At 37.0% G+C, this 11,129-nt stretch overlaps 1 long non-coding RNA gene across 1 annotated transcript; it reads right to left on the bottom strand.

Moving 5' to 3' along the window:
- Positions 1–1,144: 1,144 nt before the first annotated feature.
- On the bottom strand, positions 1,145–5,120 carry LOC308328934. The gene is made up of 4 exons (XR_013965337.1): positions 5,025–5,120; positions 3,947–4,027; positions 3,005–3,133; positions 1,145–2,848 (listed from the first exon to the last, which is right to left on the bottom strand). It is a non-coding gene; the product is annotated as an uncharacterized lncRNA (long non-coding RNA).
- Between the last annotated feature and the right edge of the window lie 6,009 nt (positions 5,121–11,129).

The raw sequence follows: 11,129 nt of genomic DNA, 5'->3' as shown, positions 1-11,129 counted from the left end.
GGCCATTACTAATTAATTAATGTCTGTGTTTGACTGCGTTTCACTGACACGTTGACGTTATAGGCTACTTATATATTATGGGCCTTATATCATGTATAGGCCTACATATCTGTATCTGTAGGCTACATATTTTCTGATCAGTCAGCTGATGAGTGGAATAGTAAGAGTATAGCCTATAGGTTAGGGTGGCCACCTGCAAGACCTCAGAAAGGAGGACACTTTTTGCGGGGCTCGCTCCCCCGACCCCCCAGATTCCAGATATTAATATTATTACTACTACTATTGCACCTGATTTTCACCACCATCCTCTCCAGCATTATGTCCACAGAGAACATATATTTGCTAATTAAATTAACATTTTTAAATTAGGCTATAGGGTACCACAAAGGCCATTCATTTTATAATCAATTTATTTCATTTCATGTTTAGATACCGGTATGTTTTATGTTTAATCTCTTTCTTGTGGGGTTTTTTATACAGTCTTATGGTCATCGGTGTATAGGACATAGAAATAGAATGAAGCCAGTAGCCTATATGTATGTTCACAGTGCTTTAGCCTCCCTTTCTTTATGATGTCGAGCTCCATATTGCTCATTAAATGTAGTTTTTCATTTCGGCATATTTGGTTTATTCATCTCTGCATTAACTATACTAAATTGATTGTGAGAGCTCAACAAAGTAACAAACAGACCATCCCACTGGCAGTGTTGCCAGGTTTTGGAAGAGAACCAAGCAACCATGTCTATGAAAACAAGCCCAAAAGAAGCCTGACTAGGCTTAGTAGCCTATTATATAAAACAAGCCCAAAGTCGCTTATAATTAAGCGGACATGGCAACACTCCACTCGCTTCGGAGCTGAGCAGCGCTGCAGAGATTTTAATACCCAGGCAGACGACGTAAATGACAGTTATGGCACAAGCACTGTATATCACAAAAAACCGGACAATTATGTGTCCGGCCAGAGGTTGAGGTGGGAGGAGGACAGGTGGGTCTAAAACCGGACTGTCCGGCGTGAAACCGGACGTCTGGCCACCCGTGTGTGTGTGTGTGTGTGTGTTTTCTACTCAGCAAAAGCAAGGAGTAGCAATAAGGGATTGGTACATTATATATTTTATAGCGTTGTGATTTCCCCGTGCACACAAGATTTTATTTATTTTTATTTTTTCAGGTTGCCCTCTAACGTCTAACCTATATGTTATTTGGTTGTTGTATTTTGTGATGTGGAACCCCGAGAGTAGATGCCCTTTGACATAATCTTATGCGTCAGCTCATCGTCAACACGAGGGACGATATGCTGTTGATTTTCTTCTTTGTGTCCCCATTTAGACAGCCTTAAGTGACACGTGACGTGAACATTCACTGCGGTGATTTGAGCATTAGTAGGCTATAAATTAAGTAGTAACGCTCTTGTATTTAAGTATACTTTATGTTACAAATGTTCAAATAAACCGTACATTACCTGTTAAACTGTGAGGCATTGATAGACTATAACGTGTACATAATTACATTAAAACAAAATAGTTCAAATGACAGCATTCTGAATATGTATGCATTGCTGCCACCTGCTGGACGTTTACCGGTAATCCACAATAAGTATTAACTTGGTATTAAACAAATTAATGTTGAACATGAAATATATCCTTTTCAAATGAATTGCAGATTAATAATTTGATGAATTGCCATTTTGCTCTAGCTTGTAGAGCTGACAACAAATTTTACCCACGTTTTTACATTTGTAAACCTGATATGCTTCCATTTATGAATATAATCATGTGTGGTCTTGTAACACCATTTCTATACAATACAAAAGAATACAAGAATAAAATTGGTCATCAATTTCATTGCAATCAAGTGGTGTGAAGCTATCAATATCATGTCATGCTTTCAAGTGACAAAACTACACAGCGTGCTGAACATACAAATATCTCTTGGGCCCCATCGTTTAAGTTAAACTCCAACACCTTTTTTTTTTTTTTTTTTTTTTACTTCTGTGGCTTCTATGTATTGCCTGCATTCACTCTAGGAGCTTGTATATCAAACACTACCACATACATGTTATTTATATAAATATACACACAAAAGTTGGTCCCTAAGTGAGAGTATATGAGACAATCCCGATGGATTTGTGGGTGCCAACAGCTGCTCCAATATAGGCCTACACCATACAAATATGTAGTATAAATACTATAAACATACACCTTCTCATTTCTGTCACATAGGCCTGCAAATAACAGATCAGTTTTATAATTAGTAGCCTACTTGTCTTTCAATGTTCACTTTCAACTATCAAAAAATAGTATACTGAGAATATATAGTTCGATCTGTGTTGGGTTCAGTTCATACTTTTTTTTCAGGGGGCGCTTTATGCTGTGGCACAAAGTTATCCTGTCACCACTGTTGATGAGCAAATGGGGAAAACTCTACATAACACAAATTATACAACCACCAAGATAATACTAGTGTGACTGTCAATACAATGTTTAATTTTACCTTAATGATGTGTAATTATATATACATGTACTAGGCTGTGAAAACACATCCTGTCAACATACCTGCAGATGGGTAACATACCTGCGTTACTCTTCTGAACAACCCTAATCACAAATATCATGTTTGTACACCAGTGGAAGATGACCTTGAGTATGTATACATGTCGGACAGAAAACCTGTAGAGATCAAAATGTGTGACATTGCGACACAATTTGAGCTTGTAGAAGGTATTCTTTTCCCATCTTCATGGAATGGAAACTGTCATGGCGAGGGAAGCTGACGTTTTCAGGGAGAAGCAGGCTCTTGTATGATGTTGGGGAGATGGTAAAAGGGATGTCATCTGCAGCAACCATGGCTCCTAGAATAAAGTAATTATCCATACAATACAAGTTAGTATAGCCTAGAAGATCAGGGGGGTAGCATTTGATGTCACAGCATAGAAAAAAATGCAAACAAAGTACTGTATGAGCCTATGAAATAGACAAAAACAAGTAATGTTTATTTGATGATCTACCATTCAATGACCTTCCCATCAACGGTGTCTTTGTTGAAGGTGGAACGTGCTGGGAAGCTGACGTTTTCAGGAGGGAGCAGGTGGTTGAATGAGACTGGTTGTGGTGTCATGCTTGTGCACAGATTACATCTGTATTTGAAGGAAAGGAGGAGACATGCACATAGAACAACTATAAAATTATATCCACATGAATTCATTTGTTGCATGTATGTTTATACTATTTATTTTGACTTATATATTGGAGCATATACGTATTAGTTACCGTTTTGGGTACACAATCCAACTATATAATAATAATGATATAAAAGGTGGACTTAAAGTAGTAACCCAGGCATTGTATGCTCACAAAGCCTGGCAGCACATCGTTGTGGATGTTGACCAAAGATCCACCAAAGTGGTTCAACTTAATTCCAGCAGGGACCACGATGTAGAAACCATTTTCTGATTATTATTTCTGTTATTTAGCATGATCAGTTTAACCCCTATGCTAATGGCACTACTGGTTGCCGACGGCCAGGTGGAAGTTCTTGCCACGTGTGCTCAGTACAAACTGATCTCCCAAATGTGTCTGTTGAGTTTAACTTATGATTTATTCTCTGCAGCCATTTTCCTATACAGCATACACATCAAATAACACAAAAGAAACAGTTGAACAAACACAGGCAACCAGCCGTCCTGAACACAGTGGAAAACTGTTTGTCTGCCACTGGCAACACCTCTGCCTGATTAGCAACCTGGGCTGGCCTTGACATTGACCAAGCTGCAGTGACATTGTTAATTAGTAAAACAGGAGGTCATAATGGCTCTTACACACGTTGTTGAATGTGACTTTGTACTTTATTCTATCCCTTTGTTTGTTGTGTTTTCTGTTATCTATGCTGCTGTACTGTCTGAAGGAAGTTTTACTAGTACTGTACACAAGATGTAATAATGAAGTACAACCTTGAACCCTTGAATGTGGTGTCATCTAGAGACAGCAGCTCCTTCCTAGATCACTGCTTCCTTGCAGTGCTCCACCACATGCTGTTGAAAAATCAAACATTGTTTTTACATTTCATAATGCATATAGTAGTCATGTGGCAAGGACCTTTCACTGTATCTCTCCAAATGGGACATAACACAGTCATATTACTGGAACTGCAATGATACAAGATTACTGTGCAAAAAAAATGTTTGCTTTTTACATGTTTGTAGTGTTTTCAGAGCCTTTTATGGGTGTCTCATATTGGATAGGATGTTCAAATCGAGGCAATATAATCACAATTGTATGAACAAAACAAATCCATGGATCTGGCTGGAACAGTCGATAGAGCGCTCGTCTTTTGACTGCTGCAAGGTTAAGGTTATTGCGGGCCAGGTCTGCTCATATGTTCTCTGTAATCAGAGAACATTTTAAAAGAACCAATTCAACATGTTGACAAGTGCAGAACACAACACAAATCTTCTAAAGGTATGGAAAGTAATAGTGATGCACAATATATCAGTGGCATATCAAAATATCCCTCAGATCGGTCTCAAAATAATCCAGATTAATTCCACAGATATTGATGACACAATAATAATGTGACCGATTGATCATCAATCTTAATTTGTACTCACAGAACAGCCATTCGGCCTGTCTCTGTCGCTTTTGTTTTGTGTTTTTATTTTTTAATAAAGTATATTTATTGGTTTTTTAAAGACAAACAGACATTATTGATTGATTTAATACGTTATTAACAGGCTTTGAGCCAAGCCAAGGTCTAGGCTTGTTTGTGGTCTTCTCAATTGTATCTGTTTTCATCATGTGCTTTCAACCAATCGACATACACATTGTATGGTAGACGGCATGGTAGGCTATGTATAGTTGAAAAGTTAACGTGGCGTTAGCTAGCCTTAGCGCTGCTACGCCACGGTGGCCACACAACTCAACACTCATAAATCAACATTCGACAAGAGCTACGGACCACGTTAAAACATTGTCTTTATGGTCTTTACCCATGATGTTACACATTTATTGATTATTTTGTGTTTATTTTACCATAATCTTGTCAAAGCGGTGCGTATCATAGAGCTATAAAGGAGGTAGCCCCTGCTGCAGCGGCAGCCTATGCATGACATAGTCGTTGTTTACTAGAGACTAGAGAGTCATCCATATCACTTCCGGTTCAAGGTTCATTTAATATCTATACTTTCATTGATGCATTGCTGCCACCTGCTGGACGTATTATCCGCAACCATCATATTACCATTGTTTAATGACAAAACCTTATTTCATTGATAGAATAATCAACACATTTGCAGTGATCTATCATAAGACCTTCTTTACTAAATGTCAACAGTTTTAACCATTGCAGTAATGCAAATGAAGTGCAGACTCATAATATACAATATTGTCATTTTGTCTATAGCTTGTAGAGCTGGCACAATAATAAATCACCCACTTCTTTACACTTTGATGTAAGAATAAAGTTGAATCTACCTATAGACATACAATATTAGGCTGAATCATTTAATTGTCATCCTTGCATCTGTGCTGCAGACCGTTTTATTTGTTCTGTCAAGTTCAAGCTCTTTTATTATGCTTAAGTTACATTTCACAAAACAGTTGTATAAATTCTACAAATACTTTTGTGATCATTGTGTTTATGCTTTTAAAGATAGGCCTATATGCTATTTGAACCTTCTTTTTACATGTAAAAGTATGCTATTCAATACAATTTCTGTTAAGCTCATGAATGCTTTTATATGTATACTTGATTGATTGACTTTTCTTTTTTTTACCTTTTCTTAATTCATCAAGAATACATTGTATGCTTCATACATTACAAATCATTAGTAGACAGTAATACTTTACTTACTTTACCACTTTTTGGGCATCATACTACTTCCACATACTTTATTCCGCTTTATGCAGTTATTTATGCTTATTCTTTTTACAATTTTTTATACATTCTTTTTTTTTTTACTTTTCCTTCAGCTTTAATACATTTTCTACTGTACATTATATACATTGCGTCTTTTGGCGAGCCCACACAGTTTCCGTAGGGAACTGCTTTCTAGTTGCCAGCCTATGTTTATTTATTTATTCCGCCGCTTTTTTTTGGCACCCTACTACTTCCACATACTTTATGCTAGAAATTTTGTTCAAACTTCAAACTGTTCAGCTCTTTGCAGTGATGGGTGCTTGTATTTTTATTTTTACAAAGTTTTATACTTTTTATACTTTTTAACTTTTTAACTTTTTTTTAACATCCTTTATAATGAGAGTCGATGGAAGAAAGGTCCCATTTTTCACAGTTAACTTTTTTGAGCTCTTATTACTCCGTCATACTTTCACTTTGAAACTTCATTCAAACTTTATAATGTTCATCTATCTTTGAACTTTCATTGGTGAAAAAGTTGTTTTGAAAAAGTTTATACTTTTTAAAATATTTAACTTTATTTATAGTTTTTGCCTCCCATAGACAATGAATGGGATTTATCTCTAAATCAACCTCACTTTTGCAGCCTCATTACTCTGGCATACTTTGTCGTAGAAACGTGATTTAAACTTTAGAACGCTCACACGACTCTGGACTCTGGACGGTTCAAACCGTATTCGAATACGTTGAACGGTTTTTCCGAAATCGCAGTTCAATCGCAGGCCGTTTCGGCTAATTAGTGCCATCTTAGAGTGCGGGGCCTCTTCGAGTAGAGTGTGGAAACTGAAATTCTTTCCTTGAAAATTTACCAAACAAATTGTCGTCCCGGCCAAAGTATTCATTTTACACGCATGTTCTTTTGTCATTTTGTAGCCACACATGTCCTCTTTCACACAATGTGACCACCAAAGCACAGAGACATACAGAATGTGAACTACGGCCTTTTAAGTGACACAAAAACAGTCAATCTGCTCATTGACCTCCATTGTATAATTCTTACGAGGAAATTATCGCGCTGACAATTCTTAACTCGCTCTTATAACCACATTTTCAATCGTACCAACACCACAATCGCACATGGTGTACCTCAATATCTCAGGCCACTCACAGCGAAAAAAATATTTGCATTCGACTTTTACTTTTTGCGATAGAGCAATTTGTTCGGGGCATAGTTTTCCCCCCTTCAGAACCATTGTAATCTCCCAGTCATAGTACTGGCATAGAACTTGGAAGTCTTTTACTTCCACAGCTGAGACATATAAGGGCTTAATTACAGGGCTGACATTAAAGTTACAAGATCTCAATGAGTTGCTCTGCGATACCTTGTGAGCTTGTAGGTCTGCTATTTGTGCAATTGGCTGGCCTTTACACAGCTCTCGCAAGAGCACGCACGCACGCACACACGCACGCACGCACACACGCACACACACACCCTGTCTTCCTATTGGCTGGCCTTTACACAGCTCTCGCAAGTGCACGCACGCACGCACGCACGCAAAAAAATGAAAAAAAGTATTTTTTCCAAAAAAAAGTATTTTTTCCAAAAAAAGTATTTTTTCCCAAAAAAAGTATTTTTTCCCAAAAAAAGTATTTTTTCCAAAAAAAAGTATCTTTTCCAAAAAAAGTATTTTTTCCAAAAAAAGTATTATTTTGAAAAAAAAGTATTATTTTGAAAAAAAAGTATTATTTTGAAAAAAAAGTAATTTTTTGAAAAAAAATAATTTTTTGAAAAAAAAAGTAATTTTTTGAAAAAAATGAAAACTTAAAAAAAAAAAAACTTTAACCTCTTTTTTTTTTTTTTACTTAAAATAAAAAACTTGAATTTTTTTAATAAAGATTTTTTTTTTTCATTTAAAGAAAAACTTTTAAAAACACTTCTACAGCTTCCACATACTTTATTCCGCTTTATGCAGTTATTTATGCTTAAACTATAGTTTTTCCAAATGTTCATACTTTTTTTTACCTTTTACTTCAGCTTTAATACATTTTCTACTTTTGTTTACAATATGCTACAGTCCCGAAATATTGATTATGGATTTAGACCACCAATGGGAACACTATTACTCCGGTCCCCGAGTTTCAAACTTGACACGGCAAAAACTTTATACATTGCAATTTATGCGAGCCCACGCAGTTTCTACAGGAACTGCATTTCTAGTTGTGGGCTCGCTACAGCGAGCACACACTAGTTATTGCCAGCCTATATTTATTGTTTATTTATTTATTCCACCCTTTTTTTTGACACCCTACTACTTCCACATACTTTATGCTAGAAATTTAGTTCAAACTTCAAACTGTTCAGCTCTTTGCAGTGATGGGTGCTTGTATTTTTATTTTTACAAAGTTTTATACTTTTTATACTTTTTAACTTTTTAACTTTTTTTTAACATCCTTTATAATGAGAGTCGATGGAAGAAAGGTCCCATTTTTCACAGTTAACTTTTTTGAGCTCTTATTACTCCGTCATACTTTCACTTTGAAACTTCATTCAAACTTTATAATGTTCATCTATCTTTGAACTTTCATTGGTGAAAAAGTTGTTTTGAAAAAGTTTATACTTTTTAAAATATTTAACTTTATTTATAGTTTTTTCCTGCCATTGACTTTGTATGGGATTTATCTCTAAATCAACCTCACTTTTGCAGCCTCATTACTCTGGCATACTTTGTCGTAGAAACGTGATTTAAACTTTAGAACGCTCACACGACTCTGGACTCTGGACGGTTCAAACCGTATTCGAATACGTTAAACGTTTTTTCCGAAATCGCAGTTCAATCGCAGGCCGTTTCGTGTAATTAGTGCCATTTTAGAGTGCGGGCCTTCTTTGACTAGAGTGTGGAGACTGAAATTCTTTCCTTGAAAATTTACCAAACAAATTGTCGTCCCGGCCAAAGTATTCATTTTACACGCATGTTCTTTTGTCATTTTGTAGCCACACATGTCCTCTTTCACACAATGTGACCACCAAAGCACAGAGACATACAGAATGTGAACTACGGCCTTTTAAGTGACACAAAAACAGTCAATCTGCTCATTGACCTCCATTGTATAATTCTTACGAGGAAATTATCGCGCTGACAATTCTTAACTCGCTCTTATAACCACATTTTCAATCGTACCAACACCACAATCGCACATGGTGTACCTCAATATCTCAGGCCACTCACAGCGAAAAAAATATTTGCATTCGACTTTTACTTTTTGCGATAGAGCAATTTGTTCGGGGCATAGTTTCCTCCATCCAGGACCATTGAAATCTCCCAGTCATAGTGCTGGCAAGTAGTAGAACTCTTTTTACTTCCACAGCTGAGACATATAAGGGCTTAATTACAGGGCTTGACATTAAAGTTACAAGATCTCAATGAGTTGCTCTGCGATACCTTGTGAGCTTGTAGGTCTGCTATTTGTGCAATTAGGCTAGACACATGCAAGTGCACGCACGCACGCACGCACGCACGCACACACACACCCTGTCTTCGCACGCACGCACGCACGCACGCACACACACACCCTGTCTTCCTATTGGCTGGCCTTTACACAGCTCTCGCAAGCGCACGCACGCACACACACACACACACACCCTGTCTTCGCACGCACGCACACACACACCCTATCTTCCTATTGGCTGGCCTTTACACAGCTCTCGCAAGAGCACGCACGCACACACACACACTGTCTTCCTATTGGCTGGCCTTTACACAGCTCTCGCAAGCGCACGCACGCACGCACGCACGTACGCACGCACGCACGCACGCACGCACACACGCACTCAAAAAAATGAAAACATTTTTTTTTTTTTTTTTTTTTTAATTAAAAATTGAAAAAAATTGAAAAAAATTGAAAAAAATTGAAAAAAATTGAAAAAAATTGAAAAAAATTGAAAAAAATTGAAAAAAATTGAAAAAAATTGAAAAAAATTGAAAAAAATTGAAAAAAATTGAAAAAAATTGAAAAAATCGAAAAAATTTAAAAAAATGAAAACTAAAAAAAAATTACTTATTAAGAAAAAACTTCAACTTTTTTTTTTTTTTTTACTTAAGAAAAAACTTAAACTTTTTTTTTTTTTTTTTACTTAAAAAGAATAAACTTGAATTTTTTTAATAAAGTTTTTTTTTTTTTTTACTTTAAAGAAAAACTTTTAAAAACACTTCTACAACTTCCACATACTTTATTCCGCTTTATGCAGTTATTTATGCTTAAACTATAGTTTTTCCAAATGTTCATACTTTTTAAAACTTTTACTTCAGCTTTAATACATTTTCTACTTTTGTTTACAATATGCTACAGTCCCGAAATTTTGATTATGGACTTAGACCACCAATGGGAACACTATTACTCCGGTCCCCGAGTTTCAAACTTGACACGGCAAAAACTTTATACATTGCAATTTATGCGAGCCCACGCAGTTTCTACAGGAACTGCCTTTCTAGTTATTATTAAGTATTGGTTTCGGATTTCAACCTGTGTTTCTGCCATTGCATGGCAGGCACCCAGAATAATAATCGTATTCAAGACACGAAACTTTGACGTCTATGGCCGGCCGCACGGTTTACCAAAGCCCCACAATATATACATCGAAACGTGCGGCTCGGCCGGGAATGGTGTGCTTGTGCTTTTCTTTCCGATTCGAGTTACCGTGCCGACGTAATTCGCAATAAACGACGCGAAAAATGCCCCATGCAAAGTCAATGGGGAAACGCGGGTAAAAACAGAAAACGACACGTTACTTTGGAGCCACATTGCTCTTGCACACTGTTACGTAGACACACGATTTAAACGTCAAACAGCACAGGAGGCCATCGACTTTGTCCTGGTTAAGACGGAATTCCCGTTCAGAATGGGTTAACTTTCAATAGTGGTGGCATTTGCATAGACTAGCCCAGCTGAAATTGATACATTGTTAATGATTCACCCTTCACACACGCGCGCACACAAACGCACACGCACGCACATGCACACATGTGCACGCACACACACACACATTGAAAGTCAATGAAGAAAATTGGGGAAACACGTAACTCTGTCATTTCTTCGGAACCGGGCCGCCCCCCTGAGAGAAACCAAATGGACACACACACACACACACACACACACACACACACACACACACACACACACACACACACACACACACACACACACACCAACACACAAACCCTCTCTTCCTATTGGCTGGCCTTAACACAGCTATAACTTTTGTTTGCAACATGCTACAGTCTTGA

Source organism: Protomyctophum bolini (assembly GCF_963924005.1).
Source record: "Protomyctophum bolini genome assembly, chromosome: 15".
Classification (NCBI taxonomy): Eukaryota; Metazoa; Chordata; class Actinopteri; order Myctophiformes; family Myctophidae; genus Protomyctophum; species Protomyctophum bolini.
The sequence above is the reverse complement of the archived record's forward strand: the minus strand, read 5'-3'. Positions and strand labels throughout refer to the sequence as shown.